Source organism: Sitophilus oryzae, unplaced genomic scaffold, assembly GCF_002938485.1.
Source record: "Sitophilus oryzae breed Bouriz unplaced genomic scaffold, Soryzae_2.0 scaffold_1639_pilon_pilon, whole genome shotgun sequence".
NCBI lineage: Eukaryota > Metazoa > Arthropoda > Insecta > Coleoptera > Curculionidae > Sitophilus > Sitophilus oryzae.
Genome location: NW_022146324.1, coordinates 1190474 through 1210644, shown reverse-complemented (window position 1 = coordinate 1210644; position 20171 = coordinate 1190474). Strand labels below are relative to the sequence as shown.

At 30.3% G+C, this 20171-nt stretch overlaps 1 protein-coding gene and 1 long non-coding RNA gene across 2 annotated transcripts in view; one reads left to right on the top strand and one right to left on the bottom strand.

The window, feature by feature from the left end:
* LOC115880582 (ras-related protein Rap-1) overlaps nt 1-20171 on the top strand; it is a 501592-nt gene that overhangs the window by 259281 nt on the left and 222140 nt on the right. The gene's annotated exons all lie outside the window — the stretch shown is intronic.
* Nucleotides 2336-19215, bottom strand: LOC115880584. Its single transcript, XR_004049908.1, has 3 exons — nt 19020-19215; nt 3823-3916; nt 2336-2454 (listed from the first exon to the last, which is right to left on the bottom strand). It is a non-coding gene; the product is annotated as an uncharacterized LOC115880584 (long non-coding RNA).

Sequence of the window (20171 nt, the reverse complement as noted above, 5' to 3'; positions counted from 1 at the left end):
TTTATAAATATACAGGGTATTCAATTTAAAAAACCTAACTTTAGTTCATATCTTTAAAACTATTCTTTTCGTAGAATAACAAACTACGGCATTGTATTCTACGTAAAAACTTCTACAATAAACAGTTCTCACCTTCTCGATACCTTTAAGACCTGTAGCTCAGAAACGAAGAAAATTTTAATAACGGAGATACCGTATGATTTCAACCCATAGACTTAAAATAAAATATAGACTACACTATTTACATCTCAACGCGGTCAAACAATCATTTTTGTACACATGTTTACTTCTGGGTACACTCGACCGCAGCCGACCAATCCTTCCTGTCCAGCCTATGTTGTCACGTCTTTAATATTATCAATATTTTTTTACTTATTATACACATATATTGAGATATTAATACTGCATTTTAATAAAGTAGGTTTTAATATTCCATAAATGTATTAAATAGTCCTTATACTACTTTATTATAAGTCGAATTCTATGTAAAAATGATAAATCCTTTACAATATGGCAACACCGATTAGAGGCGAGGTCGCCTATTCATTCTTCTATTATCTTGTAGTACGCGTCGCACGTGTGTAGTAAAGCATTGGTGCCGCTACTTCTCTATAGCTGAATTATTGCATTTTCTTAGTTTGTAGTCCTTAAATGTTTATTTTATTTACTTTTTGTATTCAAGAACTATAAAATATGGTTCGCCAGTGCCAAATTTGCAAGAAATTTGACTTAAATGATCCATTTGAGTCTCGAAACGACTTTCGACCGGTAGGCAACTCTCAATTTACCAATTGGGAGTCAGTGGCGTTGTTGTAGAAAGGCGCTTATTTAGATAATATTTTAGTAAAATGTAAAATCTGAATTTTTTCTATTACATAATCATTTATATAAAAGTTTTTGTAACAAAATCATAATTATAACCCTGTTATTATACAAGATAAATTATATTAGGCATCGGTTAAAAAATTAATCATGTTTTTATTAAAAATATATTCCAGTTTATCCTAAAACTATCTTCAGAATCTAAAATAACATACAAGAATTTTAAAATGATATTACATTATGAAACAATATTTTTTAATATACTGGGTGCGTCTCAAAAGTCACCCCTGTGACTTTATATTATTTTTTCAGATAAAAACAAACAGATTTGTATGTTAATATATGACATAAATTAAGATTGACTGACTAAAACTTTTGATTTTTAAATGGCACCCTCGGTATATTGCTACTTTATTCGATAGAAAATGACACTCCGTGACACACACATATAGAATGACATATCATATGTCAACTTTTGACATTGTCGCTTAAAAACAAATCGTATTATAAATTTCAATCCAGGGTGCCACGGCGGTGTTAAAAACACTAAGTTTTAATTAAGGAGCATTGGAAAAATAGTTTTGATCGTCTAATGTTTTTCGTGTCTTGTCTAGGCCGGTTAAAAGATGCACAAATCGTATATTTAGTCATATGTCAATTTTTTTAAATGGAACAAGGGTGACTGATTAGCATATTTCGAAAAAGCATTTTTTTATAAATATATTGATACTTGGTATTTCGAGTCAAATTGTCGTTATGAACCGCGTGCTACAATTTCAATTAAACCTTATGCGAAAATGTCAAAACTTGACATATGATATGTCATTCTATTCAGAGTGTCATTTTCTATTGAATAAAGTAGAGATATACCTAGGGTGCCATTTAAAAATTAGAAGTTATAGTCATTTCCGGTGAAACAGGAAGTGACCAAAAACAAGTGAATGCGTCAATCAATCTTAATTTATGTCATATACTAACATACCAAATCTTGTATTTTTATTAGAAAAAATAAAAAAATATGGGGGTGAGCCACTTTTGGGACGCAGCCGGTATAATAAAGACAGTACCGGGTTAAATAAATGTAGTTTTCATTTTATCCACTTCCTAAAAGCTTGCTTTAATGAAACAGATCTCTGTTTTCTCTAATTTACATAATAAGACATCACTTACCAGAAAAAAATACAACAATCATGAAGTTTTTTCTCTTTCCATCTCGCCGATTCTATTATATCTATAGAATTGATCCTGTTTTGATTAATATTAGAGTTGTAAATGTTTGACTAAAATTAATAATTAATTTATTAATTTCAAAAATTAAATAGTAATTTCGATTATTAAAATTTTTTCTGTAACATGTATTTTATTATTTTTATCGCTTTTGGACGTTTTGTTTTCTAAACTTTTATTTAAAAAACCTCTCCTAAATCTTAATAAAATATAAAAAAGTGAAATACGATATATTTTTAATTGAATTATAGCTTCATTAAAATAAAAAAATTACCCGGCTATGGTACGGAGAGTTCAGGTGTACTGAGGAACGAAAGACAGTGTTGCATTCCTCTCAGAGTCGTCAAGGAACGATCGTTACGACGGAGACAACCTATCTATCGCACGTGTCGCACTCGTTAGAGCCTAAAACAATAACAAGACATTGTCTGACCGCATCTTCCAGCTATTTATGAATGAGATGCTCAGTCTATATTTTATTTTAAGTCTATGTTTCAACTAAAATGGGACACCCTGTTCATTTTGAACGGCTTTAACGAATTCGTTCTTGAGTTATGGGAAATAGAAAAATACTAAATGAGGCAAAAATTTTATGTCTCAATATGAAAAATCTATTATGATTTTCTTCTACAGAGATCTGTCAAAAATATTCTCAGTTATATTCCCTATGAAAAGTTACAAAAAGTACACTGTAAACATACGAGAATCTTTTAAAATCAAATATATTTCGTAGATAAGTAAACACACGCTTCAAAAGAAATTTTATTTATTAAACACTAAACAATTCACAAAATTAAGTACCTACTTGTTAAAATATTTGCCCTACGTTCTTTACTCCCGTTCAATAATTCTTGGTGTTCGAAATATACGGAATATTTAAATGACTTAAAATTATGCCTCTTCAAATTCGCCAAGCAGTGGTACGATGGTTTTCAACCATTTCTCCAAGTATTCTGGTACTTACTTGGATTTCACATTCCAGTTGTAACATAATATTAATTCATTTGCATTTATTATTTCTCCATGATCCTCATTAATATTAATTTTCTTTTTATATTTAGAGTCTTTAATAACTGTTCGAGTTGAAATTCTTCTCTTACACTTATAATCTTCAAAATCTGGTGTGGTATATTTGAAAAATGTACAGAAAATAAATCCTTTACATCCTGTAGACTTTTTCCTCTATTAATATTATTAAACTATTTTTTTTCTTTAGTTGTTATTAATATTTACAAATTATATTTAGCACGTATAAAGTTAATATGACATTAAAAAACGATTTCTTTTAAAATTATTTTTGCCAACAATAAATTTAATTTTACATTAGAAGATTACTTTGAAGTCAATTTGCACTCCCAGATCCAATACAATCTTTGGATACGTAAAAGATCGCTTATCCGTTATCAGTACAGCCTCTGTTTTATTTATTAGATATAGATATAGACTATGAATATCTTATAAATAAGCAATAAATTAGGGTTTTATATTGTAAAAAATTATGACATATTAACCACTATATATTTTTTCTACAATTAGCAACTGAGAAAACATTTCATGATTAATTTTTTTTAAAGACGTTGTTAAGGTGACAACGAGTTTTTACTAGTTGGTATGTTTTCTTAACGAAATAAAGTGTAACAATCATTGAAAGAAATATTCATATTTTTAACTATATCTACGTTGTATTGGTTTATTTTTCTTCAAACGCGTGAAGGCTGTTAACGATATTAAACGAAAGACACCCCCCGGTGACAAACATAAAAAATGTCTTACATGTTCAGCTATAAAATAAAACTACAGCCGCGCCATATGGAGTCGGGTCTGCGGAATTGTGTCCATTATCAATAGTGTCACAACGGGACAGCAGCTGTAAAAAACAATATTATGTCGTAGAGAATAAAGAAAAAGACATAACCAGAAAAGTAAAAAAGAAACATATATATTACTACTCTTTAAATTAATTCTTTTCAAGGTAGTAGTATAACCCTAGTGGATTTTGTTAACTATACAGGGTGGTCCGAACTGTATTCCGGAAACTTCGGCAGCATATTCTGCAGATAAAAATAAGTAAAAAAGTTCGTATAAATGTATGACCTAAAATGCTTAGTTTCGGAGATACAGGGTGTAGAAGTTTTATTTTTATTTTCATTTTTTCCAAATAATTTCTAAAGTAACGGCAATATTTGGATGAAAATGGTGTCTGGGAGTTTTTTGACATGAGAAATTTGATTTTGTTGTCAATATGACTCCTACTTGTAGAGGGAGCCACGTTCATATTATTTAACTGGTTTGAAGAATAATAACTTTTCGTCCGTAATTGTATAAAACTACTGGGTGAAAAAATATACATTTACGACGTTTTTTACGTAAAAATGATTTGGCAAAAATCGCTACGAGTAATGGTTCTCGAGATATTTGGAATCGAAATGGTCAATACCTGTCATCATTGACATAAATGAAACATGTTGACGAAATAGTTCTCGAAATAGTTATTAACTGAAATCATAAATTTTAAAAGTTTTTGTGTCAAAAGTTTAACAGAAACTTTTTTATCATCATTTTTTCAAAGAAAAATTTATTATTAATTTAAAAAAATAAAAAGTTCCCAAATTTTACTATTTCAGTCAAATAACTATCTACTCAACATGTTTATTTTTTGTCAATAATGACATGTATTGACTATTTCCATTCTAAATATCTCGAGAACTGTTGCTCGTAGCCATTTTTAGCAAGATATTTTTGACGTAAAAAATCACGGAAATGTATATTTTTTCACCCGGTAGTTTTATACAGGTACGGACGAAAAGTTACTACTCTTAAAAACAGTGAAAACACATGTAGATGGTGCCCCCTACAAATAGGAGTTATATTGACATCAAAATCAAATTTCTCATGTCAAAAAACTCCCAGATGCCAATTTTCATGTAAATATTGACGTTACTTCAGAAATTATTTGGAAAAATCTAAATAAAAATGAAATTTCTACACCCTGTATCTCCAAAACTAAGCATTTCAGCACATACATTTATACGAACTTTTTTACTTATTTTTATGTGCAGAATATGCTGCCGAAGTTTCCGGAATACAGTTCGGACTTCGGACCACCCTATATACAGGGTGATCCCAGGTATGTCCTAAGGTGCTTAATTTCAGAGATACAGGGTGTATTTTTTCTAAATAATTTCTGAAATAACGTCAATATTTGGATGAAAATGAAGGTCTGGGAGTTTTTTGGCATGAGCAATTTGAGTTTGATGTCAATATGGCTCCTACTAGTAGAGGGCGCCACCTACATGTGTTTTAACTGTTTTGAAGCGTAATAACTTTTTGTCCGTACCTGTATAAAACTACCGAGCGAAAGAATATACATCTCTGTGACTTTTTACGTAAAAAATATCTCTTTGTAAAAATCGCTACGAGCAACCGTTCTTAAGATATTTAGAATGGAAATAGTCAATACATTATAATAATACATTATTGACGAAAAATAAACACGTTGAGTAGATAGTTATTTCACTGAAATAATTAATTTGGGAAATTTTAATTTTTTTAAATTAATCATAGATTTTTCTGCAAAAAATGATGGTAAAACAGTTTCTGTTGAACTTTTGGCACAAAAACATTTCCAATTTATGATTTCAGTCTAATAACTACCGTATGATCGAAAAAAAACGGCGTCCAGTTGGCTTGGAAATGACGATCGATGATATTTCCCATATAATTTTACATATAAAACGACAGCGATCTTCATTTCATAACCATCGTTGACGCCGTTTTTATTCGATCATACGGTATTTGGTCAACATGTTTAATTTATGTCAATGATGACAGGTATTGATAATTTCGATTACAAATATTTCGAAAACCATGACTCGTAGCGATTTTTACCAAGAGACCTTTTTCACGTAAAAAACGTCGTAAATGTATATTTTTTTACTCAGTAGTTTTATACAGGCACGGACGAAAAGTTATTACTCTTCAAACCAGTTAAAAATATGTAGGTGACGCCCTCTACTAATAGGAGTCAAATTGACATCAAAATCAAATTTCTCATGTCAAAAAACTCGCAGACACCAAAGACACCAAATATTGACGTTATTTCAGAAATTATTTAGAAAAAATCGAAATAAAAATGAAACTTCTACGCCCTGTATCTCCGAAACTAAGCATTTTAGGACATACATTTATACGATTTTTTTTTACTTATTTTTATCTGCAGAATATGCTTCCGAAGTTTCCGGAATACAGTTCGGACCACCCTGTATACTCAACTGAAACACCGTGTTTGCTTTATCTGTCATTAATAATAATAATAATAACGCGTTTCTCTAAGTATCATTAATATATTCTTTTGAACTAACTAGATATAAAATAGTATACTATAACAAAATTATATGCTAATATATCTAATAATACATTATACAGGGTGTTCCAAAAAACATGTGCCATCTCTGGTGGGGTGAATCCTCACGTAAAAATAAGATTTATTTTTCATACCGTGCTGGCAACTGTTACTTTTGGGTCGGCATTTATATGTGTGGAAGTAAATCGCATAGAGATCTTATTAAGTCGGAGTGAGAGAAATGCGACCGACCGACGCGACGCGCGACGGTGTGCTGTTGCGGCGTTGCCGATACGCCTTTCCCTATCAAGTAAAGTAAAATCACGATCGCAAACCGCATGTTTTTAAAAGACTTTTGTTCAAGAGATAACTGGATAAAATCATTAGACATGTTTCTGAGCATCTGAAATGGAATTATAAGGATATCGTTAGGGTGTCATTTTTTTATAACGAGAAAACGTCAGTAATCGCGATAATTTAAAAACTGAACTTTTTAACACATAACTCAAGAACCACTTTAGATATTGAAACTTTTTTATTTTCAAGATTGGATATTTTACAATATGTTTACATAAGAAAAATTCGATAAGGTTGTTTTTCCATTCAAAAATTGTAAACAATAATCCATCCATTTACTTCTAGAGCATAGCAATTTTCAGCAATCGTTTAATTTTTTTATTGATAAAGATTTTCACATACTGTCTACAAAGAAAATACAACAGAAATATTAACAAAGTTCTTGAAAAAACTACAATCTATTATTTCTAATAGATTTCGAGATATCGATTTTTGAATTCAGAGTTCTAATAGCGCGACCACTATCGAACACCCACTCAATTCCACTAATTTTTACCAAAAATGCAAGTGTTTCTAGCTTGCACTTAAAAAAATTCAAGCTATAGGGAAAATTACAACGACTCGTTAATAAATAAACAAATCAACTATCACGAGACGTAATTAAATCTTGAAGCTGAACGCCTGACGTACACCTTTCCCTAGAACTTTAAGTACTGACAGAGGTATTGATTGGGTCGACCGGTCAACTGCGACAAATCTGCTATATCCCCTTCCACGTCTCTCAGCGATGTGCGCAGTTTCTCGCTTTATTTCATACGTTTGGCAACGTGTTTACTGCCCTCTGTGCAGTACGTTATAAACGCATTGTACTCTTCTTACATACGGAAATCTCGACCCAAGACTAACCTTTGCCAGCCCTTAGTATAACGTGGGTCCGATTCTGCTTTGTTTCGTAGCTACAGGCTGTTAAAGTCTTAATATTTTTTCGATTTACAATAATTTTCATCCAACTACTTTTAGCGTTTCGAATGAAATTTTGAGGGTAAAAGTTACTATAAATGCGACATATTTTAAAGCTAAAAAAGTGTCGACATATTCACCAGGGACGTGCATATGGGTTATTACTGGAATATTTTTCTAAACTAAGCATGTACGCCACTGGCTTTTTTTTCTCCTGTCGGCGAAATAGTGTAAGCAGTTTAATGTCAATTAAATGTTGTCTCTTGTTATTTCATCAATTTCGGCCTCCTTGGTAAGATAAACGCCATGTTATTAATTTGCCTTGATCCAAGTCTAATATAGCAACCGATAAATATTTTTAATATCATTAATTTCCAAAGTTTTAAATAAGTAGATACTTATTGATTCCTCATCAAAAAATATGAAAAAAAAGTTCCTATAAACATGGGTATGGAAATGCATAGTTTTAGAGTTACAGGATGTTAAAAAAATGTTACAGGATGTTAAAAATTATTTTGAATACCATTATTTTTTTTATTTTAAATTGCTATAGGTTGCTAATAGTAATTATAACTGGTCGTAAGAACGTTTAATAATAAATTAGCTCGTAAATTAGATAACATATATAATTTATTAATGTTATTTTTATTTTAATAATTATTTATGATTTATAATGTAAATAACATGATTTTTAAAATACCCTGTATAACTTGTGTGTCTTTGACAAAGAATTTTAGCTCTAAAAATTTTAAACAATGTTTTTCTCAAAAACGGTTAATAGTAGATATAAAGTGTTTGATATCAAAATTCATTGAATTTTACAAACAATTTAATTATATAGGTAAAAATTGGGGTATGAATTTAAAATAAGAAAGTTACTGTAAATTTTCTGTACTTCCGGAATTGCCGCCATATTGAAAATATGTTTAATAGAGATGAATCTCAAAAAAGCTCTGATCTAGATATTTTGCTTCTCTAGATACTCCTAATGCAATCTTAGCTTGGGACACCCTATATACTTTACCCTAAATGAACTATTATTATAAAAAAAATAGATTTCAGGAAGATTTTAAAATTGCAAAAGCATAATTTACATTTAGTTTTGGTTCGTTGTTCGTAAAAGAGTCAAAAGAATGAATATTTTTTCAATTAAGTCGTCTTCAATAGTGGAGGATATAAAATAAATATGCTCTGACCTTTTGAAAAGATATGTTTGTAACGAAAATATAGCTAACCAGAAAACCCTAAAGCTAATGGAAACCATCAAAGCAAAAGAACGGCTAGATTTACAAAGCAACAAAAGAATATAATAAAGTCTTTGAAACAGTAAACAGATGAAGTTAATTTTTGTAGAAACAAAACGTAGAAAAACGAGTACAAAATCAATATGTGGCTCTAACATAAATATTTTTTAAAGTAAAAATTACATTTGTTATTTTTTTTCCTGTAAATTATTATTTTTTCAACAAAAATATATTGCTAAAGAAAAACTTTATATAAATTAAAAAAAAATGTGTATCACTAGGCCAATCAAATTAGAGGGGTCACTTGGACAAAGTGTCGGAAAGATAATTATTGATTTTTTTGGTTCATTTGAAATGAAAGAGAAGTTTCTTAGGTTTGCAACGTTGCGTTCTACTCCTTGTCAAATCCTTTGTTCTTTTTCTGCCACTTTATATGACCTTGTTCTCGCGTCCCGTGACCACTGACGTAGCTGTATAGTCACAAATTAACTACAACAGATGCGAAAGAACACCGAATTACGCGTTCAGGTTTCTGTGACCTTCAGAAAGAGTTCATAGATAATCCGCATCAATTTAGTTTGGGTTATTTATTTATAGTTTGGGTTATTATTTGTTTGGGTGAAAATAATCTGCACCAATATGTTATCGAGGCATATAATCTCTTCATCAGTAATTTAATAGATTGCTCGTCATATTATATCAGTTCGTAGGAGATTAGGAAAAAAAAGATATTTATAGTATAAAAAATTAATTTATTTAACAAAATTTAATTAAAGATGTGACAAAATAGTTACTTTTCTATTGGTTCTATCAGACTCTTTTCGACTATATAAATCTTTATTTTTTGTAAACTTTAATACATAAAATATTTTTAATCTAATAAATAATTTAATGATGTAAATAAGAGGAAATTTCTCACATGGGTGGTCAAATTCTATAGTTTTCATTATATCAAACACCCTCTGAATGTTTTCTTCAGTGCAAAACTCATCAAAATTTAATATAAATAATTTTTACATTTCCAGTAAATAAAATGAACAAATTTTTCCACTTTCATGATCAAAGGCTTTTAAATGGGTAAATAATTTCGAGTTATCCAGAGATTCGGATTCTTTTGCAAATTTTAGGCAAATATCACATTGATGTATTTGAAGACCCTTTTAATTGATGTAGTCAAACATAATTAAAGGCATTTTGAGTTGAAAACATTTCTCAGAGGCTGTTTGATATAATGAAAACTATAGAATTTGACCACCCATGTGAGAAATTTCCTCTTATTTACGTTTACAAATAAAGATTTATATAGTCGAAAAAAGTCCGATAGAACCAATAGAAAGGTACTATTTTGTCACATTTTTAATTAAATTTTGTTAAATAAATTAATTTTTTATACTATAAATATCTTTTTTTTCCTTATAAATAAACACATTTGTATCCCATTTTAAATAAGATATACAAATTACCAAAACTTAGAAATAACAGTTCAAATGTTCAACAAAAATCCTACACCCGTTTTTAAAAAGAAACATATAACCACGCACTATGTCATTCCAGCAAGCGAATGCGACACAGCATAGGTTTTCGGACTAAACGACTGGTGTATTTACACCACTCAATAGGCGTGTGGGCACAAATAGGTAATTTGTGGTGTGGGGTTTGCCGAGCGGTTTCCGATGCAGTCGCTTTCTTTCGCATCTGTTATAGGTAATTTGTGGTATAGTCTATAACTAGGCAAAGTATAGTCGTGGCACTCGCCATAGTTTCACAGAGATGTATTTAGGAAAATATGAGTTCACAATAAAATAAGACTTGAAAACAGAATATTTTCACATTTCGTGTAAGTAACAATTCTTCTGTATCTGAAAATCTTCTGATGAGAAGAAGTGATTCAAAGATTTTCTACATCATTTTTTTTTAATTTAAAACAAAGTTAATTTTGACATTAATGTGTTTGTTTTTTAGTAATATATTGGTTCGGTGATTTTCATTGGATAACTAATACATTGAACAACACATTGTAATAAATAATAAAATAACATATATTTAAACTTCAATAATTTTTAATAAACATTACGTTAGAAATTTCAAAAGAGAACAGAAGCAAGAACAATGAGAGATAGCATCACTACTTTCTCACGTAATAAAAGAATAATCTTTTGTTATTGTTACCGAGTCCCGAAGGTACCGCGAAAGAACCGGGAATTAATAATTTCGAGTTCTTTGATATCCCAAAAGAACCGGGAATTTCCGGTTCTGAACCCTAGTTGCCATATTATCAAGAAATTATGTTTTTTTAACTAAAAACTAAAAAAATTTCCAGATTTAAAAAAAAATGTGCAGAAAAATACTCATATTTCTGGGGCCAAAATATATACAGGGTTGTTCCCAAATACGACACGGAGTATTGTAGCTAAATGATTAGATTTTTACAAATTGTAAGTTTTGGGTTCGTTGAAGGACTATTAGAGCTACAATTTAAAAATATTTTACAAGATACAGAGTGTCCCAAATAAATAAAAAATATCAAAGTTGTGTTTTTTTAAATAGAACACCCTGTATATTATCGCATTTTTAGTTTCTACGATTAAAATAAAGGTAAATTTGATTAAGGTTTATTACACTTAAACCTTACCGTTTTTGAAATATTTTCAATTTTGTGAAATTGCAGTAAAAATTTTAAGGCTTCATTTCTCCAAGGGTATTAAGTATAGTTTTTAATACTAAATATTTACTGAAGTCTATTTATTGATCAGTTATTGTGTAGCAATAATAAAAATAATACTACCTCATAGAGAGTGTCTAAAAATTTGTTTTAAATTATTTCTAGCTTTAAGAGGCAATAACTTGTTTAATTTAAATGGAACATCCTATATATTTTAGGAGAATCAGATGCACAATTTAATTGTCTATTAAATTATACCACTTTTTATGTATTATACCACTTTTTATTTATCCCTTCAAGTTTTCGTAGAAAATGCATTTTCTTATAATTTAGACCTCATTTATCAATATACCCATGGAATATTGACATTGTAGATTGTTTTTAAAGCAACAAATGTACAAAATGTACAGGCTATTAATATTATCGTTTTTAGCAAAATGATAATATGACTAGCCCATTTGTATGCAAAAAGAAAACTATTTAAATCTCTATAAAAGAGTACACTATTAATTAAATATACCACCATTATTTCCGCCCATATACTAATTAATTACATACTTAATTATGTTCGTTAATAAATTATTCTAAATAAATGTGGATTTGAATCAGAAATCAATATAATAATAAGTTATAAAAATGAATGTCTCTGTTGATATAAATAAGCATTTGTCAAAAAATGAAATATCGTCCTTAAGGTGTTTTTTTTACCACACTGTCTAATACACATACAAAATTCAGTTTTTTAGTATCTAGAGCAATTATTATCAATCAACGCAAACAGTCAATTAATGTAGTTTGAATACTGGAATCATATTAATTGGTCCTCTTTAACAAATATTTAAACATTTTTCTTTATTTTTTAATGAAATAAATAATAAACGATATCGACAATATTAGTATCTGTACTCTTTAAAAATTCAGTACATCTTTAAAAATAATTTAAAATGGCAGTATTCCATGGGTATATTGATAAATGAGTTTTAAATTACAAGAAAATGCATTTTTTACGGAAACTTGAAGAAATAGGTAAAAAATGGTATAATACAATTTGATAGACAATTAAATTGTGCATCTGATTCTTATAAAATATACAGGGTGTTTTATTTAAATTAAACAAGTTATTGCCGTTTAAAGCTATTAATTATTTAAAATAAAATTTTAGACGCTCTGTATAAGGTAGTATAATTTTTATTATTGCAACACAATAACTGATTAATAAATAAACTTCAGTAAATATTTAGTATTAAAAACTTTGATACCCTTGGAGAAATGAAGCCTTAAAATTTTGACTGCAATTTCACAAAATTGAAAATATTTCAAAAACGGCAGGGGTTAAGTGTAATAAACCTTAATCAAATTTACCTTAATTTTAATCGTAGAAACTAAAGACGTAATAATATACAGGGTGTTCCATTTAAAAAAATACAACTTTGATATTTTTTATTTATTTGGGACACTCTATATCTTGTAAAAATATTTTTAAATTGTAGCTCTAATAGTCCTTCAACGAACCCAAAAAATTAAAATTAAAACTTACAATTTGTAAAAATCTAATCGTTTAGATACAATACTCCGTGTCGTATGTGGTGAAGAACCCTGTATAACCCTAGAAATATTTGCAATTATTTAAGACTCACCCTGTATAGGGCGATTCACGGTTATGGTACGTTATAGCGTTTCCGGAACCGCAGCTGTTTTTCGGAACCGGTAATTTAGGTACCATGCCTCTAAGGAACCGGAATTTCCAGTTTTTTTTCTGTACTTTCGGTACTCGCAAATTTTTGTTCAATGATGGTGCAGTTCGTTAAACAGCAAGCAAGGGATGGTTGTCAAAAATAAAATCGATAAAAGAAATTGAGGTTTAAGTGAAAATATTATCAAATTACAAACATGATCACAAATGAATCGCAAAAAAAACTCAAAGCACATTTTTTTAAAATTATTACTACAACCAATAGCAGCGCACAGTAAGGCACTCGTGTTTTGTCAATCTGTCTCTGTGCTGGGACGCAACGCTCGAACCTTGCAGGTCGACGGACGGAATTCAACTGAAACGCTCTGCAATCTGCCAATATTCGACAGATTGTAAAAACTGGCAGAAAATATTTGGGAGAGTGCAACTACTCTTTTCCTTTTACTACGGTTCTAGCGAATATATCAGTATAACGTAAATTATAAAGAGAATTGGATGCTCTGTCGAATGAGCAAACATTCATTGAAATCGCTTAAGTAGTATGACTAAAATCTGAAGTTGAAGATTGGTGAATAACACCAATCTTCAACAATTATAGGTCTATTATAGGTATTTCATTTTCTTAGATTTGTAATATTTTCGATTGTTCAGGAAATTTCTCCACATACGTACAGCAAAGATTAATCTTTACATACAGACTACGTTTAAAAAACTTATAAATTTATATTTTATTGGAAACATACGCAAATTTTTTTGCCTATTTCTTATTAAAACAATTATACACAACAATTTAAAATAAAAACATAGTAAATTTACTTTGTTTTATTTAGTTCAAAAAGCGCATGTTATTTTAAATATATAGAAAAGGTTATTTGAAATAATAACAGTGTATAATAGAAACCTAACATTTGTGCAATTTTATAAATTATTTTAAAATATGCTCAAAGTTTTCTTTTTCATAACATAACAATAGTTATTATTATTTTAAATATAGTTGACATTATTGAAATTTTAACTTAGAAAAGATAACTAAAAGTAAATACTGCTTATGGCAATAGTGTGTAAGGTCCCGTCTACACATAACGTTTTACCGGCCAGTTTTACGTATCAGGTAAAAAAAAGACCATCTGTAAAACCGTTGATTAAAGAAATAAGAAGATGCAAACCTATCCGAGATAGTAGTAGTAGTAGTAGCTGGCGTTACCGTCAGCCTGTCCGAGAATTCTGAGATTTAGTTTAGTTGTTTAGGTCTGCACCGCTGCGCTCTGATAATCCATTACAGCGCAGCGGATAAAGAATACTGTACAATAGTTCTGCTTTCAGTCGACAGAGTCAGTGGTTGCCGGAGACAGTGTTGCCAGAACTACTGATTAATTCGTAGATTTACGGATTTTGGTTACAGTACGTTAATAATACGAATTTTCAATCATTAAATAATTTAATATAATATTATATGATTAAACATAGAACGGCGTCAGAGTTGGCTTGGAAACGAAGATTGCTGTATGTAAAATATTATGATAAATGTCGATAATCGTCATTTCCAAGCCAACTAAATGACTTTTTCGTTCAAACGACATATTCAGTACCTATAAAAGAATTTTTTATTTTTGTTGTATATTCTATGTTTAACACGAATAAATTTTCAATACATAAGGGCGGATTTTTCATCCAAAGATATTTCAGTCAAACGTATTACAGATATTGCACCTTTTAATATGGCAACACTGTCGCTTTCAGATCCACACCGTCTTCAATATACACACATGGCCAAAATTATTGCATATAACGATATTTTTTATTTTATTTTGGACCTAATATGATTCTTTGTATATTTAAGAGTTTATTTTTTTTTTCTTTTTCTTAAACCTTTAGAAATTTATATATATATATATATATATATATATATATATATATATATATATATATATATATATATATATATATATATATATATATATATATATATATATATATATATCTTTCTCCTTTCTTGGGTATGAGGTTTTTTTTATTAATTGAAAATGGAAACTTTTTTTTTATTATGCGACGTTTCGCCTCATCATGGTGGGCTTTCTCAGGCACTTTATTCTTGAAGCCGCAGCCGCCTTGCTACCACCAGTCTATATAGAAGAATGTCGTTCACACATTCTCCATGCCCAAGAAAGGAGAAAAAAAAATATATATATATATTTGTATATTTATGCACATATTGGCTTACTACACGTACAACTAGGCTATTATTATAATTTTATTTCATAATTAGTGAAAATCAACAAAAACAACTTTCATTTTAAACAGAAAATATTGAAAACAATTATAATTATTCCTCACAACTAATAGTCTGTATTGTCTCCTCGAGCCTCAATGCAAGCTGTGAGACGACGTCAATTAAGTTGTCCAGAAGATGTTGAAGAATGGCTTCCCATGTTTCGCGCGCAGCGGAACCCTTTTGACAATATGGCGTTTTAGTATGTTCCAAGCATGCTCGATCACGTTCATATGTGGAGACATCGGTGGCCACCACAGTTTTCCCCCCTTATACCCTCTTCCTCACAAAATTCGCTAACCGCTGTGCGATGGGGAGGAGCATTATTATCCAATGGACGCACAATAGGCTCTAAAACGTCTCGAAGATATGAGGCACCTCTTAGTGCCTCATATCGTGCCCCTTGTGCCATCAATAAAAACAAGAGGAGTTCGAGCTCCGTGCATTATACCTGCCCATACCATAATGATTCCTCCTTGAAACGGGACACGGGGATGAGCTATATTCAAGCGTGCTCGTCTTCCAGAAGCTCTCCAGACCAAAGTTCGTCGCGGTTCTTACACTAGGCCTATTCTTGTTTCATCACTAAACATGACGAAATTCCAATTAGGTCCATTTGCTCTCATCTCCTCAGCCCATTGTAGTCGCGTAATATTGTGCTGTAAATTAAGCTTCGGAACACGTAGAGGCCTCCTTAAATGTAATCTTCATTTACAAACATTTACTGCTTCAAGGCGAGCCACCTCATTTTTAATAGCAGTACTAGAAAGCAGGGGATTGCGTCGAGCAATTAGGGATATTTGACGGTCTTGCACAGCAGTAGTAACTCTCTTTCTACCTCTTCCAGGCCGGTCTGTAACCTCGTTTGTCTCCCCGATTTTTTTTAATGTCCTCGAAACATCGCTTTGGTTAACTCCTACAATTTCAGCTATTGAAACTTGCCGGTAGACATGTTGAGACAGTGTTAATTTATGACTCTATTAAACTGTGAAATAATGTTTCTAGGCATTTTAAAGCCAAAACAATGGTCAAATTTCTTCTTAAACCAAGAGACCACAAATCGAAATGTGCAAGAATTTGTGATAATATTGGGTCTGAACGATAAACATTGTTTACCATATCCATTTTAACAAAAAAATGTTTATTACAGATTATCAAAGCTATGTATAAAAAAAGATTCTTTAAATTCCTTTCCGTAGAGATAATAAGTGTTTTATGCGTTGACCGCAGAACGATTGGTGTCTCCACCATACAGCACTTAAGACGTAAGGGGAAATCAAATCAGCCTTGTCACCAATTCGCCCATTAGGTTGCATATCTTCCAATCAACGGTTAAACTAACGGAAGTTCGCAAGACGGTTGTCATGTAAGACGGATTAAACAATACACTGAAAGTTTTACTTGAAATTTTACCTATTATAGCATTGTATTTAATGAAAAAGCATTTTGAAAAAAAACTATGGAATTTTACTACGAAATTGAATTTATGATTTAAAGTTCATTTGTAAACATGCAAAGCTAATTATTGTGAAAATCGTATCATTTGAAACTAATCATTAAATATTAGTGATGGGAAAAACCCATTAATTTCAATAATTGAGTACTCGAGTTTCAAGCGATTTCTTGTACTTCCGTCGCTTGTACTTGCAACTCGTAGCGCCAAGCAGTAAGTTGCGTGTGCAGAGCGCATAATATTCTTTCGGTGATGAATGGCAAATAGCAAGCGACGAGCGACGAGTTATTGCTTGATTTAGTTTACTTTGAAGTATTGTCAATGTTGGTCGTAACATTTTGTAACGCAAATCATAACATCATATAAATTGCTACCTGCAATGTATGTAAACAATTCGCTCGGCTTTGTATCAAGTATGTCACATTAAAATCGGATTTCAATTTATTTCATTCTAGGATCGCTTGCGTTCGTCGCTCGTAACTCGTCACTTGCACCGCTCGTTCATAATCGAGCGATGTCGGCCATATCAATAAAATCGAGTACTCGAGCGAATTTTCGCTCGAGTTATCCCATCACTATTAAATATATCTAAACGATTTTGTAAAACTACATTATTTTAGATTACATTTGGGGGCTGGAACTTTGATGTTACCACTGGAAAATGAAACATTAATTCACAAAAGAAAAGTTTAAATTTAATTTAGAAAAATAATAAATTAAACTCAAATTTTTCATATAATGTAATCAAAAGTATAGCATTAATGTTATTATTAATTTTATAAACTTATTTTCAAAAATCCGTCTTTTTTGACAAACCATGTAATGAGCATCCAAACAAATTCCTCTTTATCCAGTTATAGTTTTCTTTTCTTTAAAAAATGAACACTTTCATGTTCTGTACAACTCAATTTTGTTTTTGTCCGTCTATCCTTCTGATTAGCCGCATTTTTTCTTCAAAAAGTTTAACGTTAATACAGTTAAACCTACACATATTCAAGTTCATCGATTAGAAAAAAATATATATATTTCAATCCAATAACTATAGTTTGTTTTCGCTCACTCAAGCGGGAAAACAGGGTAGTCTAATAATAAAGGTTATCAGCTGTAGATCCAAAACTGTTAATAAAATAGATCTTAAGTAACTACAAAAAAAACTTTGTTTTGCCTTTCCTAGAATTTAAGTATTAATTGAAATGGAAGACTAAAATTATTTTTACAATGCTAATACCCGACTTTCATTTTTAAAAATTACCCACTTTGATTGCGTTGGCGGATTCGTTAGGATTGAGAAAAATTATATGTAAAATCTATGGCTTTGAACGACTCTAAAGCAAGTCTGTCATAGAGAACATTAATAATTTCTTAAAGCTCTATACGGATGATAGAGAGATGAACTAAAATATCGCTAAGGAGGTCAATGTAGGATTATATCTGAGATACTAAGAATGAGGAACTAAAAATAGAATTTCCAAAGCGTAAAATAGAGATTTCGAAAAAATATGTAAAAATCTTTAAAACCAATAGAAAAGAAAGTAATTTTTTTTTCTGAAATTATAATGTACCTAAGTGTATGTATGTAAGCATGCATTATTTTACTATTTTGATAGACAGCCAATAAGAGAAAATGTTGGCGTGCACGTCGTCAAAATATTTGACGAATGTACAGGGTGAGTCAACGATAGAGTAAAGTCCATTATCTCATTTGTTTCGAGGTTTACAAAAAAAATGTTAAATATAAAAGTTATAGTGGAGGTTAAGATACACATTTTAAAATTATTGTAGAGTATACAGGGTGCTTCAAAAAAGTGTGGCGTATATAACGTATATCATTAAAAATGTAGTAACTTAGTAGTAAATTATGATAATTCGAAAAATGATTAAGACTTTACCCAGTAGTTACGAAACAAAGCAGAATCAGATCCCATGTTGATATGAAAAATAAGTCTTATTTTTAGGTGAGTAATCTCCCCACACGAGAGATGGCACATGTGTTTTGAAACAACCTGTATGTCTAAATTATACTAATATTATTTACTAACATCTTTTTTACCTTATATGACAATAATTAACTACTCAAACGCCTCTCACATGAATCACATTACCTCTTATTCTTTACCCTGTCTTTGCCAGCTTTTCTCGAGGAGAAATTCCGACCTGAGCTTCAAACGTTAATTAATATCCTCGGCATTAATTAACCTGTTAACACGCTCAAACTTAAATCAATTTTCAATTATTTTAGGTGTTTATCAAAGGCGTGGTTGGTTAAGGATATTTACGTTTTAAAATGGATACTTCAAACAACCTAGTAAATATAAACACTCTACGATAATGAGTTTACTATTAGTTTATTACTGATTAATAATAAGTATACAAAGTAAATTAAAACTAGTGCTAAAGTAAAAAAAAACAGATAATACAACTTAATTTTAAACTAAAATGGCAGGCAACAACTGTTATTGTCATATATCCTCTCATTGGAAGGACTATACAAACAATTAGTAATTTTGACATCTCATATTCTGTCTTTTTGAAACACAGGGTTTAAAACTTGTTTAGAAGTTTCATTTTTATTTTGATTTTTCTAAATAATTTCTCAATTAACGTCAATATTTGGATGAAAATTCGTTTCTGGCTGTTTTTTGACATGAGAAATTTGATTTTGATGTCAATATGATTCCTACTTATAGAAGGCGCTACCTAAATGCTCTTTAAGTGTTTTGAAGAGTAATCACTTTTTGTCTGTACCTGCATAAAAATTCTGAGTGAAAAAGTTTACGCCGTTTTATACGTAAGAAAAATCTCTTGGTACAAATCACTACACGCAACTGTCTCAAGATATTTGGAATGGAAATTATCAATATATGTCATCCTTGACAAAACATAAATATGTTGACTACAGTATGTTAACCGGATTGTCTTTACAAGAGGAAAAACTTTTTTAATATTGACATTTTCAGAAAACTGCATGTTTCATAAAAAATTTTGTTTGTTTTAAAATGATTATCCCGTTTATGTTTATGCAAATGTCCATACCGTTTTAAGCCGGCTACGGACGATGAGCGATAATACTAAGGGCTGGCAAAGGTTAGTCTTGGGTCGAGATTTCCGTATGTAAGAAGAGTACAATGGCGTTAATAATGTACTGAACAAAGAGAGGACAGTAAACACGTTGCCAAACGTATGAAATAAACCGAGAAACTGA